The sequence below is a fragment of the Pinus tabuliformis genome, chromosome 1_1, assembly GCF_031772625.1.
Source record: "Pinus tabuliformis cultivar Carrire ecotype Pingquan chromosome 1_1, CPIR1, whole genome shotgun sequence".
Classification (NCBI taxonomy): Eukaryota; Viridiplantae; Streptophyta; class Pinopsida; order Pinales; family Pinaceae; genus Pinus; species Pinus tabuliformis.
In genome coordinates, this window is record NC_142297.1 from 465,158,425 (window position 1) to 465,177,361 (window position 18,937).

Consider the following 18,937-nt stretch of genomic DNA (forward strand, 5'->3'; position numbering starts at 1 on the left):
AAACCATGATTTTCAATAATGCTTCTTTGTTTATAATCTTGATAAAAGCTCTGGGAAAGGCCTTATCACAAAAGCAAGAGAACTGGGCAGAGCTAAGTCTTTAAGGTTTCCTCCAAAATAAAGTCCATGACTCATGCTCAATTCATGGATATACCCTACTACCAAGAGAAGATAATTTTTTGGGAGGCAAGAAACATACTAAGAATTATGTATACTTTCAAAGATGCATCTAGTCAAAAGATGAAGTCTTACAAAATCGAAGGTTTTTACACTCATAGCCAACCAAAGAATTTGAATAAATATTGAAAAAATGATGGGTTTCTGAAAAAATGATTTACCAACAATGTATCTTGGTTTCCCCCTCTTTAACAAATTATAGAACACGGGGGTGGGCACAAATTGTTGATAAGATCATACTCATGCCAGATCAATAGGTAAAAAAAAGTATATGTATGGCAAAGATATTGATTCTTATCCAATTGGTATTTCCAATTATTTCGGTGTTTCAAGGATCAGTTTTAAATTAACACTCCAAAATCTAAGGGAGGTCCCAAAATTTCCCGCAAAAAATCAACATGTTTTCTAACTCCCGTTAAAAAGATTTATTTGGTGGCCTTGCTGTTAAGATTATGACTTGGAATATCTATCACATAGGCACTGAATTGAAAAGAATCCATAGGGGAAAGGTTCATTTAGAAAAGCCCGATATTGTAGTTATTCATGAAACAAAACTACTAGAACTTAGAATGGATATTGTGAAAAGTTATGTGTGCAGATAGGAAACATGAATATACAAAAATTGGCTAGGAAATCGAGAGGAATATCAATATGGATGAGTCCTAGGTGTAACATAGAGTTTCTTTCCAAGGAAGGTTTTGGATCACACCACCTTAGCTTTCTCTAGAGTGTGGGATCTTAGTTTCTACGTGACAAATGTGTATGGACCTAATTTGGTGCTTCTAGGAGCCAAGTGATAGCATCTTCTTGCAATGGAAAGGGAAAATCTCCCAAACCTGCCATGGACCTTGGCATGAAATTTATTAGGGGTGCTCATCAAAAAAGGAGGGTTGACAAGCAAAAATAACTCATTATTAGCAGATTCCATTAAATAGGAATTCCTTGGTAGATGTGGAACCAAAGAATGTTAATTATACGTGGAAAAACATAAGAAAGATTGAATAAATTATAGATAAGTGAAGATAGGCATGATTATGGATTTGAAGTTTAATATTTTAATCTAAAGGAAGCATTATCATCTCAGGAAAAACCCAAAAATATCCCTTTCAAGTTTGTGAATATGTAGTTCACCCAACCTGATTTGGAAAACAGAAATGTGAGAATTGTGGGGTGAGGAAATAATAATATTGTTCATGGGATAATAATAAAGAAATTTTGCATAAAAGCCATCCGAATCTTAAAATAAGGGAATAAGCAGATTTTCAGAAAGATCTACAAAAAAAAAGAAGAACCCAAGGTTGAGATGAATAAAATCCATGACAAAATAGAAGAAAATGAGGTTTGCTAGATTAAAAATGGTTCTAAAGTAAAATTAGACAATATATATCAAAGGGAGGAAGATTTCTGGAGGCAGAAATCAAGAATTTTGTGTCTCAAGGAAGGGGAGAGAAACACAAAGTTCTTCACAAAGCCACCCAAAGCAGAAGAACCCATAATAGAATCTCCCAAATTATCAAGGAAAATAATAGTGTGATTAAAGGACAAATATGTAAGGACACAAGTTTTTTAAGAATTTGTTAATGGAACCTAGTGACATAGCTCGAAAGAAATGAGCTATGTGAAAATAAATCCCAAATCTTATAATCATTGAGGTCAAAAAAAGGATTAGTGCACTTATCACTGAAGAATACTATAAGAAGTGATGTTTTCATTACAAAGGAATAAGGGAGTAAGCCTTAATGTGTTGGAAATACTGAGAGGGGGGGTGAATCAATATTTCTTTTTCCGACTATTGTTTTACCAGTTAAACAATTTATATTCAGAACACAAGATGAACAACAATAATAAATGCTTTTATTAATATAATCTTTGTAGTAAAATAGATACAATATATAAGTGATTGCAATTAGTTGTCAAGCTCCAACTCGGACTTTGGTGAGGCTCCAACCTCCAGAGCACTAATTCTATTTTGCCAAGACACCAATCATGGACTTAGGAGCACCAACTCCTAAGGACTTCAATTCTTCCATTTCCTGAGACACCAGCCCTAAGGACACCTATACTTCCTACTTCAGAGGCACCAATCCACAAGGACTCCTATCCTTCTTACTTCTGAGGCATCAACCCCAAGGACTCCAATCCTTCTCACTTCTGAGGCACCAACCCCAAGGGTTCCAACCCAATCTTGTCAAGGCATGTTTGATAGTAATATTTTGCTCTCAGAGCTCTTCTCTGTTGAGTTTTGTCTATTTACAGCTTCACTGTAGTCTCCAAGCTATAGTATCAATTACAACTAGTCTTCTTATGAAGGAGTCTTTACATCTCTTCATACTACCCACACAGAATGTCCAATAGCCTTCATGACCTCTGATAATGTCTTCACACAGCTTTAGTTAGTCTACTGTTAGCTGCACTAAGCTTTGCATAAAGAACAAATTTTTGTTCAAGCATTTGTTCTGATGTCACAGTGAATGCTTCAGCATGACTGTGTCTCTGCTGGCTGCTTCTCCCCTTCGACTGCTTACTGTCTTGTTGGTCCTTCATCCCTCTTTCTATTTTGTTGCACCCTCTTTCTATTCTAATGGACCCTCTTTCTATTCTACTGCACCCTCTTTCTATTCTGTTGGACCCTCTTTCTGTTCTGCTGAACCCTCATGCGACCTCTATTTCCTCCAGCTTATTTCTATAGCGTTCAACAACCTTCAACAAAATTCAACACCCTATTCTTTGCTTCTTCTACTGCCTCTACTGCCTCTGCTACTTCTGCTGCCTCTACTACTTATTCTGCCTCACCCTTTGGTTCTTCACCACAATGACTACAACCACAGTTCTCTATTTTTACTATTTTATTCATTCCCATGCCTCTGTCCATTCGTTTCCGCTTACACCGCCTCTTAGGATTCCTCCTCGGTCACTGCGGCTTCCTCTGCGCTATGCAAGTTCACTGACTCTTTGGGGATGTTATCGGGAAATCTAGTGTCTATGTAGAGCTGCTAGTCCCACTAAGGCTGGTAGCTACCTTAGAAATGAACGAACTAAAACCACTTTCGTTTTCCTTTATAAGAAGTAGATAAGAGAAGAATAAAGGAGACTAACCTCAGTCTTGCGCTTGGTTCCTTGCTCGATTCCTCTCCCTTATGACAGGTCTTTGCCACTTGCTTCCTTGTCTACCCAGCTTCAAAGAGCACCTGTAGAATCAAAGCAGCATAACACTATCCAAGAACAGAGATCTACTATCATAAACAATATAGGACCAGATATATATTGACCACACAAATGCATAAATCATCAATCATACAAGAATGCAGAGGAAAACTTGAATAGCTTTATTAATAATCAAGAATAGCAAAGAGGATTACAACCAATTGCTCTGACCTAGCGTCATCCTCTCAGCAAGAAAGCCCTTCTTCACCTCATGAAAAGCTTAGATCATCCAACACTATGATGTTACACCAAGAAACCAGCAGCACTTCCTTACAAGATACAAAATTCCAGCCTCTGGATCTCTGGGATGAGGGATCCATATATAGATGTTTGCAAGGGGGGTGAGTCAGCTTCTGAGATTTGATTAGTGTCCTCTCTCTGATAGTTCTTGATTCCACTTGGAGATTGATGATCTCTTACTCATCCCTGGGCGAATGCAGAGAGGCAAGTGTCATAAGAGAAGTTTCTGGAAGATTCCATGATCCTCCACCTTGCAGATTGACCCTGCCATTTGTCCACTCTCGCCCATCGCACCCCATAGAAGGAATTTTCAACATGCATCGCACCTCTTGTGTGTATTTAGGTGGGATGCAACGCACTTTGACCATGGAGCAGGTGAAATGGTCCAGTTTTGACCAGTTCTGAGTAGTTTTTCATGGAGAACTTCTGGGAGATGCTGTAATTAGTTGACCTTGTTCTCTTAGGGGTTGGAACAACACCTTTACGGACTTAGGAGCCCTTGGTTTATGGACATTTATGATTGGGGTTGCAGTGCCCAAAAATTTCTATAACAGAGGATGCGTAGATTCATTTGACAGGTCCAAAATGATCCACATAGAACACATCTTCCCGGTTTACCATAACAGTGCTCCTTTTTGAATCATCATGGACATACACAAGGACTGTTTTGTCTAATGGACCCGCCACATCCTATCACAATCGAAATCAGATTGATTCTAGCCTTCTGAGCTATTGGGAGCATTCCTCAATGTATCTTTGTCTCCAAATACTCCGCACAGGCCAAATATGAAAATATACAGGAAATAAGAGCAAAAGCAGTCCAAAAGACTAAAGCGTGGACTTCAGGGTATACTACACCCGCATCTAAACTGTATCGGATCCGCAGCATAATCACAATCGGTGCTCAAGGCTTCTGGGGGTCCTTTATACCTCGAGACCATGGCGTTGCCGATGGTCAATAGCCAATCCTCTACTGGACACGATATTATATTAAGCCATGTTACAATGTTTAGGCGGGTCCACATGCTTTATTGCAATCGGTGCTTTTCAAGGTTTGATAGGCAGATGTGATGTGTATATTAAGCCACCTTCCATTGTTGCATGGCATTCATAACATTCATTTCAATCAGGGGTTTCCCTTGGCAGAGGTCCAATGCGATATCGCTATCAGCGATCACAATGAACCGCTTGACACATTGTAATGCCCACTCCTGAAGTGCCAATGCGATAATCACTATCGGTGATCACAAATCGCAAGGGTTCAGGGCTCGACGTTAACATAAACCACTCATAGTGATGCTATATGAGGTACCAGACCCGATATGACTCACCGCTCCCATGTATAAAGTTTCAAGTCCACAATTCGCCTCTGATATTGTATTTTCCCTAGAGCCAAGTCTTCCACCTCCGATAGTTTTAAGCCTATGTATATAGGCTTTCTATCCACCGATAGTGTTAAAGCATGCATACATGGGTTCTATGGGCCCAATAGTATAAATATATAGATATATATGTGTTCTGCTCCCGATAGTGTATTCTGCCTGCATATACACTATAATCCTCCCGATGGCTCCCGATAGTGTATTTTCACACACACATGTGATTTCTGCTCCCGTAGTGTTATCTCTGGCATATATGGCTTCGATAGATCTTGATAGCTATTAAATTCATGCATATATATGTGATATGTGCTCCCATATGCTTTCTATCGGTTCTGTGTGGCACCTCCAACATTATATACTGCTCCGCTGTAATACACCTTCGGTAGGGTCTGTTTACGCTTATATATGGCATATATATATATATATATATATATATATATATATATATATATATATATATATATATATATATATATATATATATATATATATATATATGACTCCTCTGTGCATCCGATAGCTCTGTGTGCTACCCCCCATGGCTCTGTTCTTCCTTGGCATCCTGTAGCTCTCAGAACTCAGTTTTGGCATATATACTACATATATATGTGGCTCCTCCTGTAGCTCCTCTTACTCCAATGTGTCTTTCAAAGACCTCCTTGCATATATGAATGCCTCTCTTACCCTGATATCTTGTAATATGCTTTGATATGCCTCCTTTGGTAACTCCTCTTGCTAATGGCTTGGCTGTCCTGATGGCCTTGCTCCTGTCTCTTCATGGATCTACTCGGCTTCCCCTTGGCTTCATGTCATCCTCTAGTATCTAGAATATTGCCATATTGACTTCAATGACAACCTACGTCAACAATATCCCCCTTTGTTATTGATGGAAATATTCTTCTTCTCCCCCCCTTTGACATCAATGGCAAAGGAGTGCTCTAGGACTCCCCCTATCAAAATGATTCTATTCTTCATGAATGGTAGACCTTCATGGGTCTGTGACTCCCCCTGTCATAGTGCTCTTCTTATTTTTACTCAAGATAGAAGGATTGATGCTTTATCATCAATTAGCACATTATTCCCTCTTCATGTCTCAAAACTGCTTTATCATGGCTTCAACAATGCTTAAGGATGCTCCACTTCAATGCTTACAATCAGATTTCAAATAGCTATACACCAACTGTCCAAGTCCAGGATTTTATGCTTCAATCCATATTGTTGTCTCCACAGGTAACATTGGGAGGCCTTCATAGTCTGAATCAAGAGAAAATTCCCCTGAGATTGTATTTCTTGCTATCTTTCTTCATATCTAAGTTCCTTTGTGTCTCTGTGCTTCTTGTTAAGTTACTGCCATATAGTATTCAATCATTGTTGCATTTGGACAAAAATGTGAGGGCTTGTGCCTTACTGTTGCTATATTTCTTAATTGATCTGTATCAACCTAAGTTATGCTTGACTGCACAACATTCTCCTTTGTATGAGCCATCTTGTCCTTGTGTTCTTACACACATCTTTGCATGTTATTTTCCTAGCAGATTCAGATATCTAGTCTATGCCTATCTTTTAAATCCAATTGTTGATTTGCATCTTCATGCAATGTTTCAATTTTGTTATATGCTGCCAGCTTTTCTTATTTCAAACTCCATTCCAAATGTATCTATTTGTTTGAAGACTCCCTCTATTAGTGTCCAAAATTTATATGTTCTGACATTAAATCCCTGATTTAAGACATAAACTTTTGTGATAACAACACCATGGTTGTTTTCCCTATTTTCTCTAGAATTAGATGAATTTCTTTGTTGCTTCAAATACTACTTAGTGATTAAGTGGAAAGCATATTTAACAACAGTTGAAAGCATGGTTACAGGATCATATGCTTCAATGGAGTACTCCTGAGACATGATCTTCATCAAAGAATGATTGTTAATATAGGTCAACAAGGATTTCATCAAGACCCTTTTCACTAATAGATTCTGCAACAGTGATAAAGAACTACAGGATCCCCCTAACTGTATGCATCATCTCCTTTTGGCAGAGTCTTCCCATCAAATGCTTAGATTGTCAAAATTCAGGCCAATGACATATGCTGTTGACTGGAGAGATCAAGGGACTTTCAGATTGTATTTCCTTCCTTCTCCATATTTGTGTAACTTTCTTCTTTTGCATGGTTCTATCTTGTGTAAGAGGCCATGTTAAGTTACAATCACGTGCCATATGACCAATGTTATGACACTTGAAGCATTCTACATTGTTCATGAATAAGAATTCATGATTTCTTCTTGCAAAATTGCTTCTTGTAGATTATTGGGGACTATAATATCTATCTCTATGGGATGGTTGGGCACCATAACATTTATCTTTATGATATGCTTTATAGTGTTTTTCCATGTGACCAAAGTTTGTACAAGAATAACAATAACCAAAAAATGAACTTTGGTACCTGGGAGATGGAGGTTTCCTTGATGTAGTTCTGAAGCCTTTCTATCTTGAGATCCTTTGATGATAACCATTACCTCTCGCATCTTTGACATCATCTATATTTCTTCTTGGAGCTGGATTTCTTCTTGGAGCAGGATTTCTTCTATTGTAGCCTTGTTTTTTCTCCTTGCCTTTGCTGGAACTAGGAGCATCACCATTCCTTTCTGTCTTCTTCACATCTCTTTTGTTTAAAGCATTTTCATTCTTGTTTGAGGGTTCACCTACATACCCGAGACCTGATTTATCAGAAAGACGTTTGTGATAGCTGAGCATCTCAACCAAGGCTTGAGAGTTCTTCAAGATTTTTTTCATCCCTTCAACCTTTGTTCTGAGGAGGACAATCTCTTCTTCCAATATTTCACACTCAATATTCTTCTTAGCAAGTTGTTCCTCAGTTTCTTCCTTGATATGAATAGCTTCACATGTTTCAGCCTTGAGAAGCTTGATGTTTGATTTTAACTTGAATATTTCTTCATTCTTTGCTTTCAGCTGACAGATCATGGTGTTTCTTTCCTTTCTTGCTTCATCAGCCTGTCCTTCTATGACTTTCAATGCTTCCATGGTCTTTTCAGCTCCTTGTGCTTGTTTCCTTACTTCTTGTAGTTGAGACTTGAGAAAGGAGACTTCTACCTTGTACTGACCAATCTCTTCTTCAAGTTTGTTCAAGCTCGTATGCCTTTTTTCAAGTTGACTTGACAAGGTATCTTCCCATTTCTTTTCTTTATCCAATTGATTTGTCATAGATATGACTTCTTCATGATGCTTTCTTTTGCTTTGATGAAATTCCTTCTTAAGCTTTGCAAGCTCTTCATCCCTTTCTTGTACTTGAAGCTTGATGAGGTCATCTTTCCTTCTTGTTTGATCTTGGTCACCAACTGGAGCTGTCTTCTCAAGTGCCTCATTTTCCTTTTTCAAATTGTTAATCTCTTCAATGGTAGTCATAAGTTGAGTGAGGAGTTCTTCTACAAAGTCTTTTTCATTCTCTTCATCTTCTAGGTCTGCTTTAGCCTTGATGTCATCATTATCATTTTTAGCTTCTATGATGGGTTCTGGATCTCCTTCTTGATTTCCATCATCTTCTTGATTGATGGTCATGGTCAATGCTCCTTTTGAGTGAAGGTCATGAATTTTGTCCCATATAACCTTTGTTGATGAACATTTTCCTAGATTTTTCTTTACAGAATCAGGTAGCCCATTCAAGATTTCCTTTACTGCTTTTGCATTGTAATCCTTGGATTCTCTATCCATCATGTGATCATCAATCACTAATTTCCAAATTTCAATGCCTTGAGTCTATAAGAAATTCCTCATTCTTTCTTCCCATATATTAGAGTTCCCATTGAGCCTTGGAGCCTCCTCAAATTGATTGTCTTCTATTTTAGTAGTAGAGGGAGACACATCCTTAGGAGGATTGGAGACTTTCTTCCCTAACTTTGCCATTTGTGTTCTAAAGGTCAACCTTCAAGTTGTTAAGCTTTGAATGAAGGTAGCTGCTCTGATAGCAATTGTTGGAAATACTGAGAGGGGGAGTGAATCAATATTTGTTTTTTTGACTATTGTTTTACTAGTTAAACAATTTATATTCATAACACAAGATGAACAACAATAATAAATGCTTTTATTAATATAATATTTGTAGTAAAATCGATACAATATATAAGTGGTTGCAATCAGTTGCCAAGCTCCAACTCTGACTTTGGTGAGGCTCCAACCTCCAGAGCACCAACTCTATTTTTCCAAGACACCAATCTTGGACTTAGGAGCACCAACTCCCAAGGACTTCAATCCTTCCATTTCCTAAGACACCAGTCCCAAGGACACCTATCCTTCCTACTTTAGAGGCACCAACCCCCAAGGACTCCTATCCTTCTTACTTCTGAGGCATCAACCCCAAGGACTCCAATCCTTCTCACTTTTGAGGCACCAACCCCAAGGGTTCCAACCCAAACTTTTGAAGGCATGTTTGATAGTAATCTTTTTCTCTCACAGCTCTTCTCTGCTGAGTTCTGTCTGTTTACAGCTTCATTGTAGTCTCCAAGCTATAGTATCAGTAACAACCAGTCTTCTTATGAAGGAGTCTTTACAGCTCTTTATATTGCCCACATAGAATGTCCAATAGCCTTCATGATCTCTGATAATATCTTCACACAGCTTTAGTCATTCTATTTTTAGCTGCACTAAGCTCTGCATAAAGAACAACTTTTTGTTCAAGCATCTATTCTAATGTCACAGTGAATGCTTTTGGCATGATTGTTTCTCTACTGGCTACTTCTCTACTTTGACTGCTTACTGTCTTGTTGGTCCTTCATCCCTCTTTCTGTTCTGCTGCACCCTATTTTTGTTCTGCTGGACCCTATTTTTGTTCTGTTGCACCCTCTTTCTGTTCTGTTGGACCCTCTTTCTGTTCTTCTAGACCCTCACACGGCCTCTGTTTCCTCCAGCTTATTTCTACATCATTCAACAACCTTCAATAGCATTCAACACCTTATTCTCTGCTTCTTCTGTTACCTCTACTGCCTTTGCTGCTTCTGTTGCCTCTACTACTTCTGCTATCTCACCCTCTAGTTCTTCACCACAATGACTGCAGCCACAGTTCTCTGTTTTTACTATTTTATTCATTCCTGTGCCTATGTCCATTCGTTTCTGCTTACACTACGTCTTAGGCTTCCTCCTTGGTCGCTGTGGCTTCCTCTGCACTGTGCAAGTTCACTAACTCTTTGGGGACGTGTAGATTCATTAGACGGGTCTAAAACGATCCACAGAGAACACATCTTCCTAGTTTACCGTAACAGTGCTCCTTTTTCAATCATTATGGACATACACAGGGACTGTTTCATTTAACAGACCTACCACACCCTATTGCAATCGCAATCGACTTGATTCTAGCCTTCTGATCTATTGGGAGCATTCCTTAATGTATCTCTATATCCAAAGACCCCGCGCAGGCCAAATATGCAAATATATAGGAAACAAGAGCAAAAACTGTCCAAAAGACTAAAGGACAGACTTCAAGGTATATTACACCCGCATCTAAATTGTATCAGGTCCGCAACATAATTGCAATTGACGCTAAAGGTTTCCAGGGGTCCTTTATATCTTGGGACCATGGCATTGCCGATGGCCGACGGCCGATCCTCTACTAGACATGATATTATATTAAGCCATGTTACAATGTTTAGGCGGGTCCACATGCTTTATCGCAATTGGAGGTTTGCAAGGTCCGCTAGGCAGATGCAATGTGTATATTAAGCCACCTTTCATTGTTGCATCACGTCCGTAACGTTCATCACAATTGGGGTTGCCCTTAGCAGAGGTCCGATGTGATATCGCTATTGGCGATCACAATGGATGGCTTGGAACATTGTAGTGCCTGCTCCTGAAGTGCCGATGCGATAATCGCTATCGGTGATTGCAAGTCACAAGGGTTCAGGGCTCGATGTTGATGTAGACCACTCATAGTGATGTGATATGAGGTACTAGACTCGATATGACTCACCACTCCCATGTATAAAGTTTCAAGTCCGCAATCCGTCTCCGATAGTGTATTTTCCCTAGAGCCAAGTCTTCCGCCTCCGATAGTTTTAAGCCTATGTATATGGACTTTCTGTCCGCCGATAGTGTTAAAGCATGCATACATGGGTTCTACGGGCCTGATAGCATAAATGTATAGATATATATGAGTTCTGCTCCTGAGCGTGTATTCCGCCTGCATATACACTATAATCCTCCTGATGGCTCCCGATAGTGTATTTTCACACACACATGTGATTTATGCTCCCGTAGTTTTATCTTTGGCATATATGGCTTCGATAGCTCCCAATTGCTATTAAATGCATGTATATATATGTGATATGTGCTCCCATATGCTTTCTATCAGTTCTATGTGGCTCTTCCAACATTATATACTACTCCACTGTAATACACCTCCGGTAGGGTCTGTTTACACTTATATATGGCACATATATATATATTACTCCTTTGTAGCTTCGATAGCTCTGTTTGCTCTCGAAACCTCTGTCTGCTTCCTCTATGGATCCGATAGCTCTGTGTGCTACCTCCCATGGCTCTATTCTTCTTTGGAATCCTGTAGCTCTGAGAACTAAGTTTTGGCATATATATATTACATATATATGTGGCTCTTCCTGTAGCTCCTCTTGCTCCAATGTGTCTTTCAAAGACCTCCTTGCATATATGAATGCCTCTCTTGCCCTGATATCTTGTAATATGCTTTGACATGCCTCCTTTGGTAACTCATCTTGCTAATGGCTTGGCTATCTTGATGGCCTTGCTCCTATCTCTTCATGGATCTGCTCGGCTTCCCCATGGCTTCATGTCATCCTCTAGTATCTAGAATATTTCCATATTGACATCAATGACAACTTAGGTTAACATAATGGATTTTGAGGTAAATTTTATCAAAACTTTGGCACATTATAAAATCAAACTTGTTTAGGTGCAGTGGAAGAATTAACAAAATTTGGGCACCTTCTCAAATATTTAAGCTCTACTTTTGTTACACTTATCCATGGCAAAGAATTCATAGGAATATTGCTTCATGGTATTGTTGTAATTTCTCTTCTTGCCATTTGGTTCCAAAATCCATTCCTAGCTCCTCATGATTAACAGACCAAAAAACTCCCATAAATGGGTAAATAATTTGGATGTGTGTCATGCTCTACTGCCCCTGCATTGAGAAAAAATATATATAGACCCGGGTTTGAGATGCACTTCCCAGTTTGTGAAGCTTGAAGTTGCATATCCCCTATTTCTATATTTCAGAACTCAGTGATTTGTGTGCATTTGATGGATCCTCAAGCTTAGGAACCCTTAGGTCAATATCAAACTTGAATCTAAATGGGTGTATGTGAATGTCATATTCATGCATTCAATGCATTGTCTATATTTAATGTCCCACCATGTGGACATACAAACACTACAATGCCCACCCATGTCCAGGCTATTAGCATGAACCTCAGCTCTTTCTCAGTGCAACTAAGGTGTATGTGATCCAATTTCCATATCTCCAAAAGTATATAGTAAGAATTACATCAAATAAGCTTTACCATTATCCCTGAAAGGACAAAATACTAAGGACATTGTGGCATAAACATATATATGTAAAAAGGCTGGAGCTTCAACAAAAAGGATCCAACTTTACATCAGGAATAGAATCTATTCAGTAGAGGTTGAATGGGGCTCCAAATTACTCATTGACATTCTGGTAGGAAAATCCATGGGAAACTAAAGTGATTAGTTTATAAAAAATAGGATAACCTAACTTGAACAAGCTAAGGCCAGGATGAACATCTCTTTTGGCCATAGTAGAAGGTCAACCAATAAAATTGTAGATTGGATAGTTAATAAAGCCACTGAGAGGGAGAACCTTAAAATTATTAGAGCTGATAAAAATCATTCAAGAGGCATTGGTGGGAGATCCAACTGGTCATCCTCTCCAATTCATCTTAAGCCATGAATTATCAACTCCATCCATCCCTCCCTCACTCCTCAAACTTTAGGAGAGGATGAAGCTACTGATAATTATTAAAATTCTATTATCCCAAATCAGGTGAATGTCACTTGATGTAAAAGAGTTGAGGGGTTTGCAAGGAAAAAATTCCATACCACCCTATGTATTCTCATGATCCATAATTTATTACCAAAGCCTATAAGAAATAGGTATCATCTCATGGAGAACTTTGATCCACCCTCATTCTTCTGTATAAGTATGAGCTCCAGGAGAATGATGAAAAATTCCTCTTAGCACCTTCACAGTGGTAGATAACATAACCAACCTACCATAATGTTGGATCAATTAAAGGAGTAAAACAAATTATGGGTACATTGTAGAGATGTAGGGCCCTGCTTAGAGGCTATGGAGAAGTAGCTGAAGAATGCAATCATGTCATTGATGTTGGTATGAATTTGAACTATGAGACACATTACTGGTCCTCTAGAGTTTGGAATTAAAGTAAAATATCTAAGAACAGAACAAAGAACGAAGAATAAAAAATCTTCAGTTTTAAGAACATAGATCTAAGAGTATTTAAATTCTCAAGTTGAAGGCAAATTGAGGCTGGGAGGTAACCTAAGAGAAAAAATTGGAAGAGAATTTAAATCTAGAATGACAAGTACACATATATAGTTTGGATGATAAATGTCAGTAAAAATTAATTAGTAAATCCAAGCATAAAACCCACCATGGGGATAAAATGTTTACTTGGCTTTTCAAATTTGAAAAAATGATTTCAAAAGATGGGATCCCAATATCTAGACTCTAAAGGATATTCATCGAGGCCAAAAATTAAAGAGATGTGATTTCTGCTATATCAAAATATTAGAATGATAAATCTCCTTAATTCGACCTCCCTGTCACCCAAAAGATGTAATAGGAGGATGAAATTATAACTCTACAGTTTTCCATCTAGAATGTTTTTCTTCCTTGATGAAGTAAAGTTAACACTATTTCTCCTAGATTTATTGGAACTCTATTAGAATGGAGTAGGGAGAAGTATAAAAAAAATGGGGGATGGAAGAAGAAGCCTATGTCTAAAATGGCTAATTTTGGGAAGCCATATCCTATGAAAAAGACAAGGAAAAATTCTTTTTGTCCCATGAATTGGAGAAATTACACAAGTCAAGTCTTGATAAGGCTTCGAAGAAAGACATCAATAGCTACATAAAATAGTGACTTTGGGAAGAAACCTACCACAAAAATCAGAGAAACTACAATTGAGGTGACCCCAACGAATCCAAGCTAGGTGCAACATCTATAACTTAGGTGGTATCCCAATACAAGAAAGCAATCATCAAGCAATAGCAGAGGTAGGAGAAAGGATGGTCTAGATGAAAAATAAGAGTCACGCATGAAAAAATGACTTAAGAAGAAGATAGATGACATGAATGATAAGCTTCACAAGAAATAACTGGACCCAACAAATTCCATTTAGTCAACCATATTAGAAAAAAAGTGACTTAATTGTGTGGAATTATGCCTCTTTATGTCACAAATACATCTGTGAAAGACTTGTCTTTGGGTGGTAATTCCATTGTCTCTAATATATTTTTCCATGTGACATCCTTTTGTAAGAAATCAAAACTAAATCACCACTATCACTCCAAAATAAGTTGATAATGACATTGTTGTCTACCCAAGGAGGTCATCTCCCATTATCTCTATTGACTTGGTATCATTCACACATCTCCTTAGAGATGTTCATTCACTATCAATATCTATTCACATTCATGGTCCTAGTTTAGCTAAAAAGTATAATTACAGAGTTTTACTCATTGAAGATGGATATTTATCCTATCGCAAAGCCAGATAAGGAATCCACAATAGTAAGTTCCTCCTACTTAAATTTCAACCATCTATTAGTAAACATGACTATCTATGATAGGATACACTTCACAGTACAAAATTATCTTGATATGGAATGTAATTATGTTTAATTAGTAGTATTTAAGAGGTCTGAAAGGAAAACTCCCTGTAAATATCATTAACCCTCATGGGACTCCATCTTTTTATGGTGTTGAAGGAACCTTCAATTTTTTCATGCAAGCCCAACCTTATCTTTTTAGCTAAAGCATAAGAAAGCATGGTGAGATCTCTATTGAGAAGAAAAACAATACCATAGGATGGCAAGAAAACTAATCAATATTATATGAATAAGTTCTAGTTATTTCCTTGAGACTTCAAGTTAAATACCATGGAAATATGTTTTTCGTTTGTCATGAGTTAATTAACTTCTACATATTTTTTGGTTGTTCCTATTTTAAGGGTTACTTTCGATTATGATATTTTCTTGAGGAAATTCATATAATGTATGGAAAGAGTTAAATGGCATACCCACAGAAAGCCAAACCAAAGAATCACCAGGCTCAAGTTGAGGCTATGCAAGTAGCAAGTAAATGACATAGTTGATTTCAAAAAAGGCATGATTCAAGCAAGAAATAGCTAGAATGGAGAAGGAAATTATGACTAAGAGGAGGGAGACACCCACCTTTAAGGTATCTAGTTTGAGTTCCAGACTCATGGCCTAGATACACACAAGTTTTCTGAGTGATAGAAATGTATATGATTAGCGAAGCCCTCATTGTATAGGTTGTAGAGGAAAAGGGTGACCAATAGTAAGCCATAATCAAGGACTTGAACTTTCTATATAAGAAATTTGATGCAGTATGCAAGACTGTTTAATTTGGAAATAATGGTTCTAGGCATATAAACATACTAACAAGCTCTAGTTACGGCCAAGGAACAAACTCCTACATTGAAGGGAACCTCATCCAACCCCATCAAGTTGTATGAAAAGGTGAAGCCTTTATTGAGATCCAAAAAGGGTATCTCCCTTTTAGGTCTTCCGAACAATGACAAAATATACTCTTATTTCACTTTCCAACAATTATAGTGAGTTTCTATAAATATTGTCAAAATAATATGTATACCTTATCAAAAGAATACATAACACACTAATGTTGGGTATCATATACCCTACAAGTGCTTCGCTTAACTAAACTTGGCTTCTATTGATAAAAACTATTTCCTGAGCATGCCCAACTTTCTCGGTCTCATCCTTAGCTCTCTGACACAGATCTTCTTTGGTCTCCAATCTCACAGATTCCAAATATCTTATTTCTCTAATACAGTTTTGGGAGATAAAGTTAGCAGATCAAGAAATAGTTTGATGCCTGATTGTGAAAAAATAACCTATAAAGGAACTAGAATAAGAAAGACGAGTGGAAAATCACATTAGTTCTTTGTGCCAGGTGATTCTTTGTTGATCAATTTTCTCAAAAAATGAAAAATTTAGAAAAAAAATCTCATATTTCAATAAGAATCATCGTTTCTAGATACACAAGATCTTTGAATGAGATTTGGCATTTTGGTCCTTAGGTGCAACCTGCTAGGGGAGAATCCAATTACAACCCTCTAGAGGAGACTCACATAAATTTACATCTTTTCTCTAATTTATAGAACTTAAGAGTTTCCTCACTTTCAAGATCAAGTATATCTCTCATCAACTCTTTGCTGATGGCACAATTCTCCTTGGACAAAATCCACAAAAAAACACTAAACATTGTCCTTATAAAATCAAGATGGAGTTGACTAATAAAAAATGCCACTATCTATGCCTGAAATCATCTCCATTGCTAGGAGAGAACCTTGCAAATATGGGAGATCCATTTAAAGAAGGCTCCGAGAGCTTTCAGATCTCTAGGAATCCCTATCTGAAACAATGTAAAAATAACTGGGAAGAAATAACAAAGAAAAAAAGAGTCAAGGACTCAACCCTTACAAAAGAGATGGCTATACCAGGGAAGGATGCTCCATCTCTTGAATGCATCTTTCAGTGCATGCCTTATCTTTTGTTGGAGAATCCTTGTACCTCTAAACATGTTCTTCAAGAGATAAGAAAGGTTATCAGAGAACATGCCCCTTTTAAACTGGTGTATAATTTAACAGGAGGAAATAGTAATCCATCATTTAACAACAACTAAGAATGTTTGGGAGTATAATGGACCATTTAATATCTAATTGTACATGTGGGTAAAGGATTGTTTTCTATTGGAGTTGAAGTTAGGAAGAAGGTACTTGAATGTATGAATTTCCCAAACACCACAAGTTGTGTTGAAGTGTAGTTTCATATAAGATATTTCATACACACACTATAATTCTAAGTGAATCCTTGGAATCTAATTTTTTAGAATAATTCTTAGCTGCACATATATTTATGTTTAAGGCTTGGAGTTCAGTGGTTCATATCGTGAGATTCCATCTTGCTACATTCCCATAAAATATTTATTTTCATTTTCTCTAATTTATATTGGCAGACAATCTTAATAAAGTAGTTCATATTCCATAAAAGAATTATAGAGATGATTGAACCAAGTTGCAAGTGTCGAGCAGTAAAAAGGGTCTTTTTCACCTCTATTTACCCTACATTAATTATCAATCCAGGTACGATTTGTTATCTCAAAGAGTGTACTCAGTTTGAGGCAATCACTTGTCAAGAGTAATGCTAGTAGTATAGTGCTCTTACAAAAGTAAATAATGTTGGAAACAAACTCTAAATGTAATGGCAAGAACTTGAAATGCTTTGTAACTAGATCATTCATTTAAGAAACTACAACATTTCATCAGTCAAGGGTGCAGTAATAATAACTCTTCCCTTTGTAAACTTATGCAATTGAAAAGCAATCAAGGAGAAGATCGTCAACCTGGGAACTGGACAACACTAGTCAATGTTCACTACAGTTTCAGATCATTCTGTTCACACCAAAGCAATGACTTGAAATGATAATTTAATTAATAGGAAAGGGAACAACAACTAATCTAATTTAAGAAGATTGAACAGCAAGGCGTTAACCTATAGAAATGAATCAAGTGGCAATTTTACTCTAAAAGGATTAAGCAGCAATCTTTACCTTAGAAATGATTTAAACAAAAAACAGAAAATGGAATAGCAAACTAAGGTAAGCTTACAAAATATTAAATAACAACCTGAATCAAATGTAAGCAGACAAAAAACTAAATCGAATGTTTCACACAACACATCTATATTGAGAGAAGCAGTAATTTGAGTTTTGGCATAACAAATATTAATTATGGTTATGAAGAAACAACAATTGTGGTTACCATGGAATAGCAATCCCAATGAACAGCAATCAAACTTAGAGGTAAACCATAACTAAATAGAAAATAGTACAAATCTATAAATACACAACACTATTACTCTATAAATGAACAATAATGGTAACCTGTAAAGGAACAACAATCTTATACAATAATATCAGGTTGTAAAGGAACGAAAATGCGATATAAATTCAGAATGAACAACATAACATTCTAGTTGCAGAGGATAACCTTACTATTCAAATATGAATGAAATATAACAGAGCCAATACATGAAATAATAAGGAACAACAAATTACTGAACGAGGCAAATAAAGGAAATCAAACCACACACAACTTGGAATTGGAAAATAATGGTACAGGAAGCAAGTGATCCACTAGGGCTAGGCCCTTAGCCTCTAGGGACGCACTGATGTGATTACTCCAAAATCAAAGACGGAACAACAACAGAGTTTATGTATTAATCATCAAAACAGAGTTACAGTAATCGCTCTTTAGAGAGAGTCAATGATCAAAGTTTAAGTTACAACAGTGAATTTCATAAAACAACAATAATCTGCCCCTTGGGCTAGCAATGCTATCCCTTTTTATATCAGCTGGGCAGAAATACCAAAGATACAGATATTCTCTAAGGTAGCGATCCCTCAGGATCAAAGGATCTTGAGGGATTCACCATATCGTTATTTCTCTGTTATCTCTTTATTCTCTTGCGCTAATTTGGTATCTCCTCTTCCTTTTCCTGGCTTATGCGCTCCGATCTGGATTGCCTCGTTTGGATGTGGTTCCCTACCAAAGGGACAACAGTTGATTTCATCTTGTCTTTTCC